Here is an 11,376-nt window from a genome sequence, read left to right on the forward strand (position 1 = left end):
TTCATCTCCTAACAAACATTTTCAATATCAAACATTTCAATTGCATAACAATTCCATGTGACTCTGATAACTAGAGGGCATATACTTTCTCAGGTACAGTTTATGTCGTCCTGTCATCAGTCATAATGTCTCAGATGACAACCGAACTGACATACATACTCATTACGTTCCCAAGCATATTTCCAACTGGTTTTATTAACAAAATATGTGGTACCTTTCCGCATTTGTTTGATGATCCCAGACTCTCTATATTTAACACAGGCTATTCAAGTCCTTCAGTAGATTCAGAGAGGGGAAGGGAGAAAGGTATTTATGGGGGGGGGGGGGGTCATAAACCTTACCCACAGGCCAACGTCATGACACCTGCATGGCTACCATAGCATTCTGCAACAATATGCAATCCCATCTGGTTTGGGCTTAGTGGGACTATCATTTTTTTTTCAACAGGACAATAAGCCAATACACCTCCAGGCTGTGTACAGGCTATTTTACCAAGAATGATAGTGATGGAGTGCTGCATCAGATGACCTGGCCTCCACAATCCCCCGACCTCAACCAAATTGAGATAGTTTGGGATGACCGGAAAGTGAAGGAAAAGCAATTGTGGGAACTCCGACAAGACTTGGTAAGCACTCCAGGTGAAGCGTGTTGAGAGAAAGCCAAGAGTGTGCAAAGCTGTTATCAAGACAAATACACTGCTCAAAAAAATAAAGGGAACACTTAAACAACACAATGGAACTCCAAGTCAATCACACTTCTGTGAAATCAAACTGTCCACTTAGGAAGCAACACTGATTGACAATACATTTCACATGCTGTTGTGCAAATGAAATAGACAACAGGTGGAAATTATAGGCAATTAGCAAGACACCCCCAATAAAGGAGTGGTTCTTCAGGTGGAGACTACAGAGCACTTCTCAGTTCCTATGCTTCTTGGCTGATGTTTTGGTCACTTTTGAATGCTGGCGGTGCTTTCACTCTAGTGGTAGCATGAGACGGAGTCTACAACCCAAACAAGTGGCTCAGGTAGTGCAACTCATCCAGGATGGCACATCAATGCGAGCTGTGGCAAGAAGGTTTGCTGTGTCTGTCAGCGTAGTGTCCAGAGCATGGAGGCGCTACCAGGAGACAGGCCAGTACATCAGGAGACGTGGAGGAGGCCGTAGGAGGGCAACAACCCAGCAGCAGGACCGCTACCTCCGCCTTTGTGCAAGGAGGAGCAGGAGAAGCACTGCCAGAGCCCTGCAAAATGACCTCCAGCAGGCCACAAATGTGCATGTGTCTGCTCAAACGGTCAGAAACAGACTCCATGAGGGTGGTATGAGGGCCCGACGTCTACAGGTGGGGGTTGTGCTTACAGCCCAACACCGTGCAGGACGTTTGGCATTTGCCAGAGAAGACCAAGATTGGCAAATTCGCCACTGGCCCCCTGTGCTCTTCACAGATGAAAGCAGGTTCACACTGAGCACGTGACAGACGTGACAGAGTCTGGAGATGCCGTGGAGAACATTCTGCTGCCTGCAACATCCTCCAGCATGACCGGTTTGGCGGTGGGTCAGTCATGGTGTGGGGTGGCATTTCTTTGGTGGGCCGCACAGCCCTCCATGTGCTCACCAGAGGTAGCCTGACTGCCATTAGGTACCGAGATGAGATCCTCAGACCCCTTGTGAGACCATATGCTGGTGTGGTTGGCCCTGGGTTCCTCCTAATGCAAGACAATGCTAGACCTCATGTAGCTGGAGTGTGTCAGCAGTTCCTGCAAGAGGAAGGCATTGATGCTATGGACTGGCCCGCCCGTTCCCCAGACCTGAATCCAATTGAGCACATCTGGGACATCATGTCTCGCTCCATCCACCAACGCCACGTTGCACCACAGACTGTCCAGGATTTGGCGGATGCTTTAGTCCAGGTCTGGGAGGAGATCCCTCAGGAGACCATCCGCCACCTCATCAGGAGCATGCCCAGGCGTTGTAGGGCGGTCATACAGGCACGTGGAGGCCACACACACTACTGAGCCTCATTTTGACTAGTTTTAAGGACATTACATCAAAGTTGGATCAGCCTGTAGTGTAGATTTCCTCTTTAATTTTGAGTGTGACTCCAAATCCAGACCTCCATGGGTTGATAAATTGGATTTCCATTGATTATTTTTGTGTGATTTTGTTGTCAGCACATTCAACTATGTAAAGAAAAAAGTATTTAATAAGATTATTTCTTTCATTCAGATCTAGGATGTGTTGTTTAAGTGTTCCCTTTATTTTTTTGAGCAGTATATAAAATGTATTTTGATTTGTTTAACACATTTTTAGTTACTACATGATCCCATATGTGTTATTTAATCGTTTTGATGTCTTCACTATTATTCTACAATGTAGAAAATAGTCAAAATAAAGAAAAACCCTGGAATGAGTAGGTGATCTAAAACTTTGGACCGGTAGTGCATATATATATATATATATATATTCACAGTATTATAATATAATTTATTCACAGTGTTTTAAAACTACAATCTACCTGCAGTGAAGCCCCTTAACATTTACATCACATTCCAGGGATCAGCAGATGCTCGCACCCAGAGCGGAAGAAAACCTGCCTTTATGCACATGGGCTATGAATATTTTCGAATTAATTGAATCAATTAATCAGTCCATAGATGTATTCCATTTTCTGAAAGGCTAATAACCAAGCAAATCCTTCATTCTTTTCCTTCATACGCAGTACTAAATGTATTTGACTGTTACAGTGATTGTGAGGGCTAATGTGACGCTTATCTTAAAAAAGTGAAGAAAGGAGGAAGTATTTGTATTTATTATTGATCCCCATTTGCTGCTGCCTTCGCAGGAGCTACTCCTCCTGGGGTCCAGCAAAATTAAGGCAGTTTATACAATTTAAAGAACATTACAATACATTCACAGATTTCACAACACACTGTGTGCCTTCAGGCCCCTACTCCACCACTATCACATACAGTTGAAGTCGGAAGTTTGCATACACTTAAGTTGGAGTCATTAAAACTTGTTTAATCTATAGTTTTGGCAAGTCGGTTAGGACATCTACTTTGTGCATGACACAAGTAATTTTTCCAACAATTGTTTAAAGACAGATTATTTCACTTATAATTCACCGTATCACAATTCCAGTGGGTCAGAAGTTTACACTAAGTTGACTGTGCATTTAAACAGCTTGGAAAATTCCAGAAAATGATGTCATGGCTTTAAAAGCTTCTGATAGGCTAATTGACATCATTTGAGTCAATTGGAGGTGTACCTGTGGATGTATTTCAAGGCCTACTTTCAAACTCAGTGCCTCTTTGCTTGACATGGGAAAATAAAAATAAATCAGCCAAGACCTCCACAAGTCTGGTTCATCCTTGGGAGTAATTTCCAAATGCCGGAAGGTACCACCTTCAATTCCAGAACAACAGCAAAGGACCTTGTGAAGATGCTGGAGGAAACAGGTACAAAGTATCTATATCCACAGTAAAACGAGTCCTATATCGACATAACCTGAAAGGCCGCTTAGCAAGGAAGAAGCCACTGCTCTAAAACCGCCATAAAAAAAGCCAGACTACGGTTTGCAACTGGACATGGGGACAAAGATCGTACTTTTTGGAGAAATGTCCTCTGGTCTGATGAAACAAAAATAGAACTGTTTGGCCATAATGACAATTGTTATGTTTGGATGAAATAGGGGGATGCTTGCAAGCCGAAGAACACCATCCCAACCATGAAACACGGGGGTGGCAGCATCATGTTGTGGGGGTGCTTTGCTGCAGGAGGGACTGGTGCACTTCACAAAATAGATGGCATCACGAGGAAGGAAAACTATGCGGATAACCTTGAAGCAACATCTCAAGACATCAGTCAAGAAGTTAAAGCTTGGTAGCAAATGGGTCTTCCAAACGGACAATGACCCCAAGCATACTTCCAAAGTTGTGGCAAAATGGTTGAAGGACAACAAAGTCAAGGTATTGGAGTGTCCATCAGAAAGCCCTGACCTCAATCCTATAGAAAACGTGTGGGCAGAACTGAAAAAGCGTGTGCAAGCAAGGAGGCCTACAAACCTGACTCAGTTACACCAGCTCTGTCAGGAGGAATGGGCCAAAATTCACCCAATTTATTGTGGGAAGATTGTGGAATGCTACCCGAAACGTTTGACCCAAGTTAAACAATTTAAAGGCAATTATACCAAATACTAATTGAGTGTATGTAAACTTCTAACCCACTGGGAATATGATGAAAGAAATAAAAGCTGAAATAAATTATTCTCTCTACTATTATTCTGACATTTCACATTCTTAAAATAAAGTGCTGATCCTAACTGACCTAAGACAGGGGATTTTTATTAGGATTAAATGTCAGGACTTGTGTACACTGAGTTTAAATATATTTGGCTAAGGTGTATGTAAACTTCCGACTTCAACTGTATATACAGTACAAAATCCATGTGTACATGTGTGTATAGTGCGTATGTTATCGTGTGTGGGTATGCATGTGTCTGTGCCAATGTTTGTGTTGCGTCACAGTCGACGCTGTTCCGTAAGGTGTTTTTTATCTTTTTTAAATCTTTTTTTAAATCTAATTTTACTGCTGGCATGTGTTACTTGATGTGGAATAGAGTTCCATGTAGTCATGGCTCTATGTAGTACTGTGTGCCTCCCATAGTCTGTTCTGACTTGGGGACTGTGAAGAGACCTCTTATGCCAAGTCTTGTGGGGTATGCATGGGTGTCCGAGCTGTGCGCCAGTAGTTCAAACAGACAGCTTGGTGCATTCAACATGTCAATAACTCTAACAAATACAAGCAGTGATGAAGTCAATCTCTCCCCCACTTTGAGCCAGAGAGATTGACATGCATATTATTATTAGCTCTCTGTGTACATCCAAGGGCCAGCCGTGCTGCCCTGTTCTGAACCAATTGACATTTTCCTAAGTCCTTATTTGTGGCACCTGACCACACGACTGAACAGTAGTCCAGGTGCGACAAAACTAGGGCCTGTAGAACCTGCCTTGTTGACAGTGCTGTCAAGAAGGTAGAGCAGCGCCTTATCATGGACATACTTCTCCCCCATCTTAGCTACTGTTGTATCAATGTGTTTTGACCATGACAGTTTACAATCCAGGGAAACTCCAAGCAGTTTAGTCACCTCAACTTGCTCAATTTCCACATTATTTATTACACAATTTAGTTGAGGTTTAGGGTTTAGTGAATGATTTGTCCCAAATACAATGCTTTTAGTTTTAGAAATATTTAGGGCTAACTTATTCCTTGCCACCCACTCTGAAACTAACTGCAACTCTTTGTTACGTGTTGCAGTCATTTCAGTCGCTGTAGTAGCTGACATGTATAGTGTTGAGTCATCCTCATACATAGACACGCTGGCTTTCCTCAAAGCCAGTGGCAATTCATTAGTAAAGATTGAAAAAAGGTAAGGGCCTTGACAGCTGCCTTGAGGAATTCCTGATTCTACCTGGAATATGTTGGCGAGGCTTCCATTAAAGAACACATTCTGTGTTCTGTTAGACAGGTAACTCTTTATCCACAATATAGCAGGGTGTGTAAAGCCATAACACATATGTTTTGCCAGCAGCAGACTATGATCAATAACGTCAAATGCAGCACTGAAGTATAACAAAACAGCCCCCACAATATCTTTATCATCAATTTCTCTCAGCCAATCATCAGTCATTTGTGTAAGTGCTGTGTTTGTTGAATGTACTTCTGTGACGACCCTCCCGCTCTGTCTGCCGTATTCTCTCTCTTTGCTCTTGTTTCCTTATTAGGATCTCGGTGGGTGGAGTTGGGAGGGTCGTCAGCTACATGGGAAACACCTGGGCCCGGGTGTGTCCCATGATAAATAGACCTCTTCCACATTCATTGGGGGAGACTCTCTCCATGCAGACACCTTTATTTGATTTCTGTTGTGGCAGTTTTGTGGCTTTTTGGTTATTTGCTTTGGCATCCTTCAACACCCTGCACTATTACATTCAGGCATGCAAAACACTCACTTACACTACTGACTACACACAACATTGTTTATTGTTCTTAGTTTACTTTAGTTAATAAATATATATTTTGATATTCCTTGTCTCCACGTTGTCTCCCTTTTGTTGCGAACTCTGAGCCGGTTCGTAACAAGTGGGTGCTCGTCCGGGATTTTGAACGGATTGTGTTTGGGAGAAAACGTGGAGGTAATGTTAAATTCTGTAGGTGCTTTGTTTGTATATGTTGTTAGTTTAAGTTTGGTGCTCAGTACTGGTTGCCTTTGTTTGTGTGATATGTGTGCTGTGTTGGAGAGTGTACCTTGGTTAGTTTCCAGGCCCCTGCCCAGCCTGGAAATGCTTGTTCTACTTGCTGTTGGGACATCGGTCTGATATATATTTTGATATTCCTTGTCTCCACGTTGTCTCCCTTTTGTTGCGAACTCTGAGCCGGTTCGTAACACTTCTCTATAAGCATGCTGAAAGTTTGTTGTCAATTTGTTTACTGTAAAATAGCATTGTATCTGGTCAAACACAATTTTTTCCAAAAGTTTACTAAGGGTTGGTAACAGGCTGATTGGTTGGCTATTTGAGCCAGTAAAGGGGGTGTTACTATTCTTAGGTAGCAGAGTGACTTTGCTTCCCTCCAAGTCTCAGGGCACACACTTTGAGGCTTAAATTGAAGATGTTGCAAATAGGAGTGTCAATATCGGAAAGGAAGTGATGAAATGAAGAAGTGATGAAATGAAGAGGTGATGAAATGAAGAGGTGATGAAATGATGAAATGAGGAAGTGATGAAATGAAGAAGTGATGAAATGAAGAAGTGATGAAATGAAGAAGTGATTAATGTAAATCTGGTGCAGTCTTCTAAAAGTGTTTTCATTCACTAGATAATCTATTCCTGTATTGTCCATGTCTGCATTCATAAGAAATTCAAAGAGCTTCATCCAACTATTATTGTATTTTTCTTTAAGGGCCTGATTCAGATTTATGAAAGTTATGCATTTCCTAAGCTTTTTGATCAGGCCTTAAATCTTCTGCATTATACAGTGATGTAGTGTTAAAACCAGTAGGTGAGTAAACTGTGATCACCGGTCACGGTGAAAAAAGTAACGCTTTTCAATTTGTTTTTCCACAAAAGGTGGGTAAACTGTGTTTATTTGTGTGTACCCTCCACTACACCTCTGATTGGATACTAATTTATATTTCTTACCAGGGAGGAAATACCACACTACTACAGTTAAAATTCCAAGGAGATTGTGTGATCGTGGACTAAACTAAAGTACGCCGCAATTGTACCAGTCAGTGTGTTGCTTGCCTGTCACCCCCTGGGTCAGAGATGGCTGCCTCCATGCCCCTGTTCCTCTCCGGCATCATGATCTTCAGCATCTCCTTGTACTTGCTCCACAAGAGGCTGCAGGCTGAGATGGGGACCACTCATCAACACCAACTCAGGAACCTCACCATTCTGCTGTGGCACTGGCCCTTCAGCCGCCCCTACAGCCTGGAGGGAGACGTTTGCAGCAATGAGTACGGTATCCCAGGCTGCCTCCTCAGTGACAACACCTCCCTGTACCCACAGGCAGACGTGGTGGTCTTCCACCACCATGAGCTGAGGACGGGTCGCTCCGCCCTGCCTCTCCATCTCCCACGGCCGGCCTCCCAGCGCTGGCTCTGGCTCTCCCTGGAGCCCCCGGTGAACAACGGCAACCTGACCCAGTACAAAGGACTGTTCAACTGGACCATGAGCTACCGAGCGGACGCTGACGTACCAATGCCCTATGGGAAGACGGTGGAAGTTCTTGTTCCACCAAACAGCAGCAGCTATGTGATCCCTAAGAAAGGGGCTTGCCTGGCCAGCTGGGTGGTCAGCAACTACAGCCCTGACCATGCCAGGAGTCAAGTCTACCAGAGCCTAAGGAAGTACATTCCTATAGAGGTGTATGGCCGCTGGCTAAAGAGGCCACTGACCGACCAAAGTCTGATACCCACCATTGGCCGCTGTAACTTCTACCTGGCCTTTGAGAATTCAGTGGCCATAGACTACATTACTGAGAAGCTGTGGAGGAATGCCTACCAAGCAGGGGCAGTACCTGTGGTTCTGGGGCCCTCTCGGTCTAACTATGAGGCCTTGGTGCCCTCAGGCTCATTCATCCATGTCAGTGACTTCAGCAGCACAGAGCGGCTGGCTGCCTTCTTACAGCAGCTGGCCACAGACAGAGGGCGCTATGAGGCTTACTTCAAGTGGCGTCAGACCCATGAAATAAAGACATACACAGACTGGAGAGAGAGGCTCTGTAATATCTGTATCAACTATCACAGACTGCCAGCTAAAAAGGTGTACTATGATCTGGATGGATGGGCCAATAGATAACAGGCAAAAGCTGCTTTTACTGCAAGTTATTTGGTATCTTTGTTTTAGCCTAATTCAAATCAAATCAAAGTGTTTTTGTCACGTGCGCCGAATACAACAGGAGTATACCTTACAGTGATATGCTTACTTACAGGCCCTAACCAACAGTGCAATTTTAAGTAAAACATAGGTAATAGGTGAACAATAGATAAGTTAAGAAATAAAAAAAACAACAGTGAAAAGACATGTTCAACAACCTTTGCTGGGCTGTACTTAAAACAGGGCCAGTTCGTTCACACACAAAATGTCACAGGTAAAACGTGAAATACATTAATTTATGCATTGTTGTGATTGTGTGTGACTTTAACATCCATAACAGCCTGATGACAGTACAACATTGCATTTTGGTCCCCAATGCAGAAACACCACAGAAAAATCGTAACTTCAGTTAAAAAAGAGAAGAGGTAGTATGAATGTGTACCAACAGTGTCCAATCACGTGTAAGGTCCCATTGACTACATTCCAGCCTTTACAAGACCAAGAATTGCCACAAATAAAACCATTACACAACCATGTAGGCTGGCTCATAATGCTATTTAAATAGCACAAGGAAATGTCTTTCCCAGCAGTAAGCTTTCAATGATTTTTTTTCTCTCAGTATTTGGCTACTCATAATACTCTACAGTACAGTTCATACCCTTCATAGGCAGTTGATGAATGTCCTCCATCTCACTCGGTCCGGGGCAAGTTTTTCCAGGTCACACCATTTGAGGCCGCTCTCAGTAATTTCTGCCTGGATCTCTCTCCTCTAAGTGTTTCTGGGTCGACCACAAACCACAAACAAAATTCCTGTACAAATACTAAATCTAAACAACCCGTCTCAGAGAAATTACTGTGTGTTGAAAGTTCTGTATATCACTCAATTTTAACCATACTCCTCTGTATCCTAATGTAACTTTACGACTAATTGTGATGCATATGATTTAATTTCTAGTGTCAATGCAGATTACACACCAAGGCGGTGCCCTGTTCCCTACATAGTACATTTTATAGGGAATAGGTTGCCATTTCGGATGCAAAAAAAAAGTTTCTGGTATAGATACTGAGGGGATGTTGCTTTATCATCTCAATGTCTATGGATTCAGGGAACAATCCACCAATAACAGATCAACATGCAATTATAGCTCTGGCCACCAGAGGTCATGACTCATGATTACCTAAAAACTGAAATAACTTGAACTGATAACATGGTTTTTACCTCATTACTTGTTTTAAAGGCTAGATCAGCTATTAACATATTTTTGCTTCTCTCTCATGAGATCCAAGACAGTTGATCAGCTTGCAACAAGAATGTCTATCATATCATTAAAGAAAACAGCACAGCAGACCATGTTGCAGTGAAGATAATATAAATATTTATTTTCCATGTTCATCTCTGAAATGTCTACATGCATCATGTCCAGCAATTCCAGTAGTAGTAAAAGAGGTCGGTCATCTCTCAGGGTTGGTGTGTTAATTCATCTGGTGTGTCGTTATTTAGAGAGGGTGGTTTTACTGTATAAAAGGGGAGTCCTGGAGATGTATAACCATCCACATTCATGGGAGAAAACAAAGAGCAACTTTCAATCCATCAAACTAAAATTTCTGGAAAACCTGGGAATTTTTGGACAGTTATTTGCATTTTGCAACCCTAGGGGACAATATTGATGTAGGTATATGGTAACTATATGGTAACAGCCAAAGAAGGTTTAAGTTTGATGTTCATCTTTACCAGTAATCTAGGCCTACATCAATGAATGGGTCCATTCTACGAGTCCAATACTCTTTCTGTCTCACATACATTGTTCTTGAGGACCAAAAAGGCAAATCAAATCATCTGCACCCAAAGAGCATCCCATTACTGTATGTGTCTGACCACTCCACTGTTCTTCAGAGAGAGTGGAGGCAGAGAGTTAGGGGAAAAGTTAAATGAAAATTCCACCCAAAAACTCATTTTTTTCATTAGTCCACGGTTGATATAGTCCCAAAATGTTTTGTATGTCAGCAATGAAGATATACAACTTTCAAAATACAGAAATATAGCCAGTGTGATGCATTTTGCATCATGATCCAAAACGCAGCATCATATGATGCTCGATGCATCATACCAGCTGTATTTATGCATTTTGAAAATTGATTGCTGAAATGCAAAATATTTTGGGACTATATCAACAATGGACTAATGCAACAAATACCAAAATATAGTTTTTGTGTGGAGTTGTCCTAAGTAAATAAAAGAGCTAATAACACGTTTTCCTGAGAGATAACCGTAATAGGCAACTTCTGAACAGACTCTATTGTGCATCCAAAATGGCACCCTATTCCCTATATAGTGCACTACATTTGACCAAAAACTATAGGGCTTTCGTCAAAAGCAATGCCCTATATACAGAATAGGGTGCCATTTTAGAGGCACACTAGGCTAAAGAAAAAAAGGTTTATTTGACACAGCAATCAGAAATATAGAATAATAATGTGTACAAATACATCATTAGAGCCAGGTTGCCATCTCTCTGTACAGTACACATCAGTGGTTATTTACATAAATAACATCACAAATCATGGGACAAGCCATGTGTTTGTTTGATACGGTATATTCAGTGCTTGACTTGGACTGAAATAGCTTCCAGTACTCATTCTGGGTGCCGGTACTGTTTAGGTGCAGGAGCTCCACAATACTTTTGAGCTAATATTCTATATAAGAGGAACAGGAGCTCAAGCAGTTGAACATTTGAGGTGCCGGTACTCAGCTCCGGTGAGCTCCTGCCCAAGTCAAGCACTGTGTATATGTATGTACATAATGGGGTTGCTCTGTTTCAGAGTTCTGTAAAGAAGTTCCAAATTCCTTTGAAATCATTCAAGTTATTTAAATATCATCATAAGCAAGTTTACACAAGAAACTTGTAAGGATCATAAATGCATATTGAATTGTATCCCTTTTTCAGCAGAGCACAGCATCAAGTCATGCATAGAGGGACCATTGATACTGAGAATATAATGGCT

At 42.2% G+C, this 11,376-nt stretch overlaps 1 pseudogene; it reads left to right on the plus strand.

Moving 5' to 3' along the window:
• Window positions 1-7,066: 7,066 nt before the first annotated feature.
• LOC106580710 (alpha-(1,3)-fucosyltransferase 7 pseudogene) lies at window positions 7,067-9,748 on the plus strand (annotated as a pseudogene).
• The last annotated feature ends 1,628 nt before the right edge of the window (window positions 9,749-11,376 follow it).

Source organism: Salmo salar, chromosome 20 (genome assembly GCF_965601325.2).
Source record: "Salmo salar chromosome 20, fSalSal1, whole genome shotgun sequence".
Lineage (NCBI taxonomy): Eukaryota > Metazoa > Chordata > Actinopteri > Salmoniformes > Salmonidae > Salmo > Salmo salar.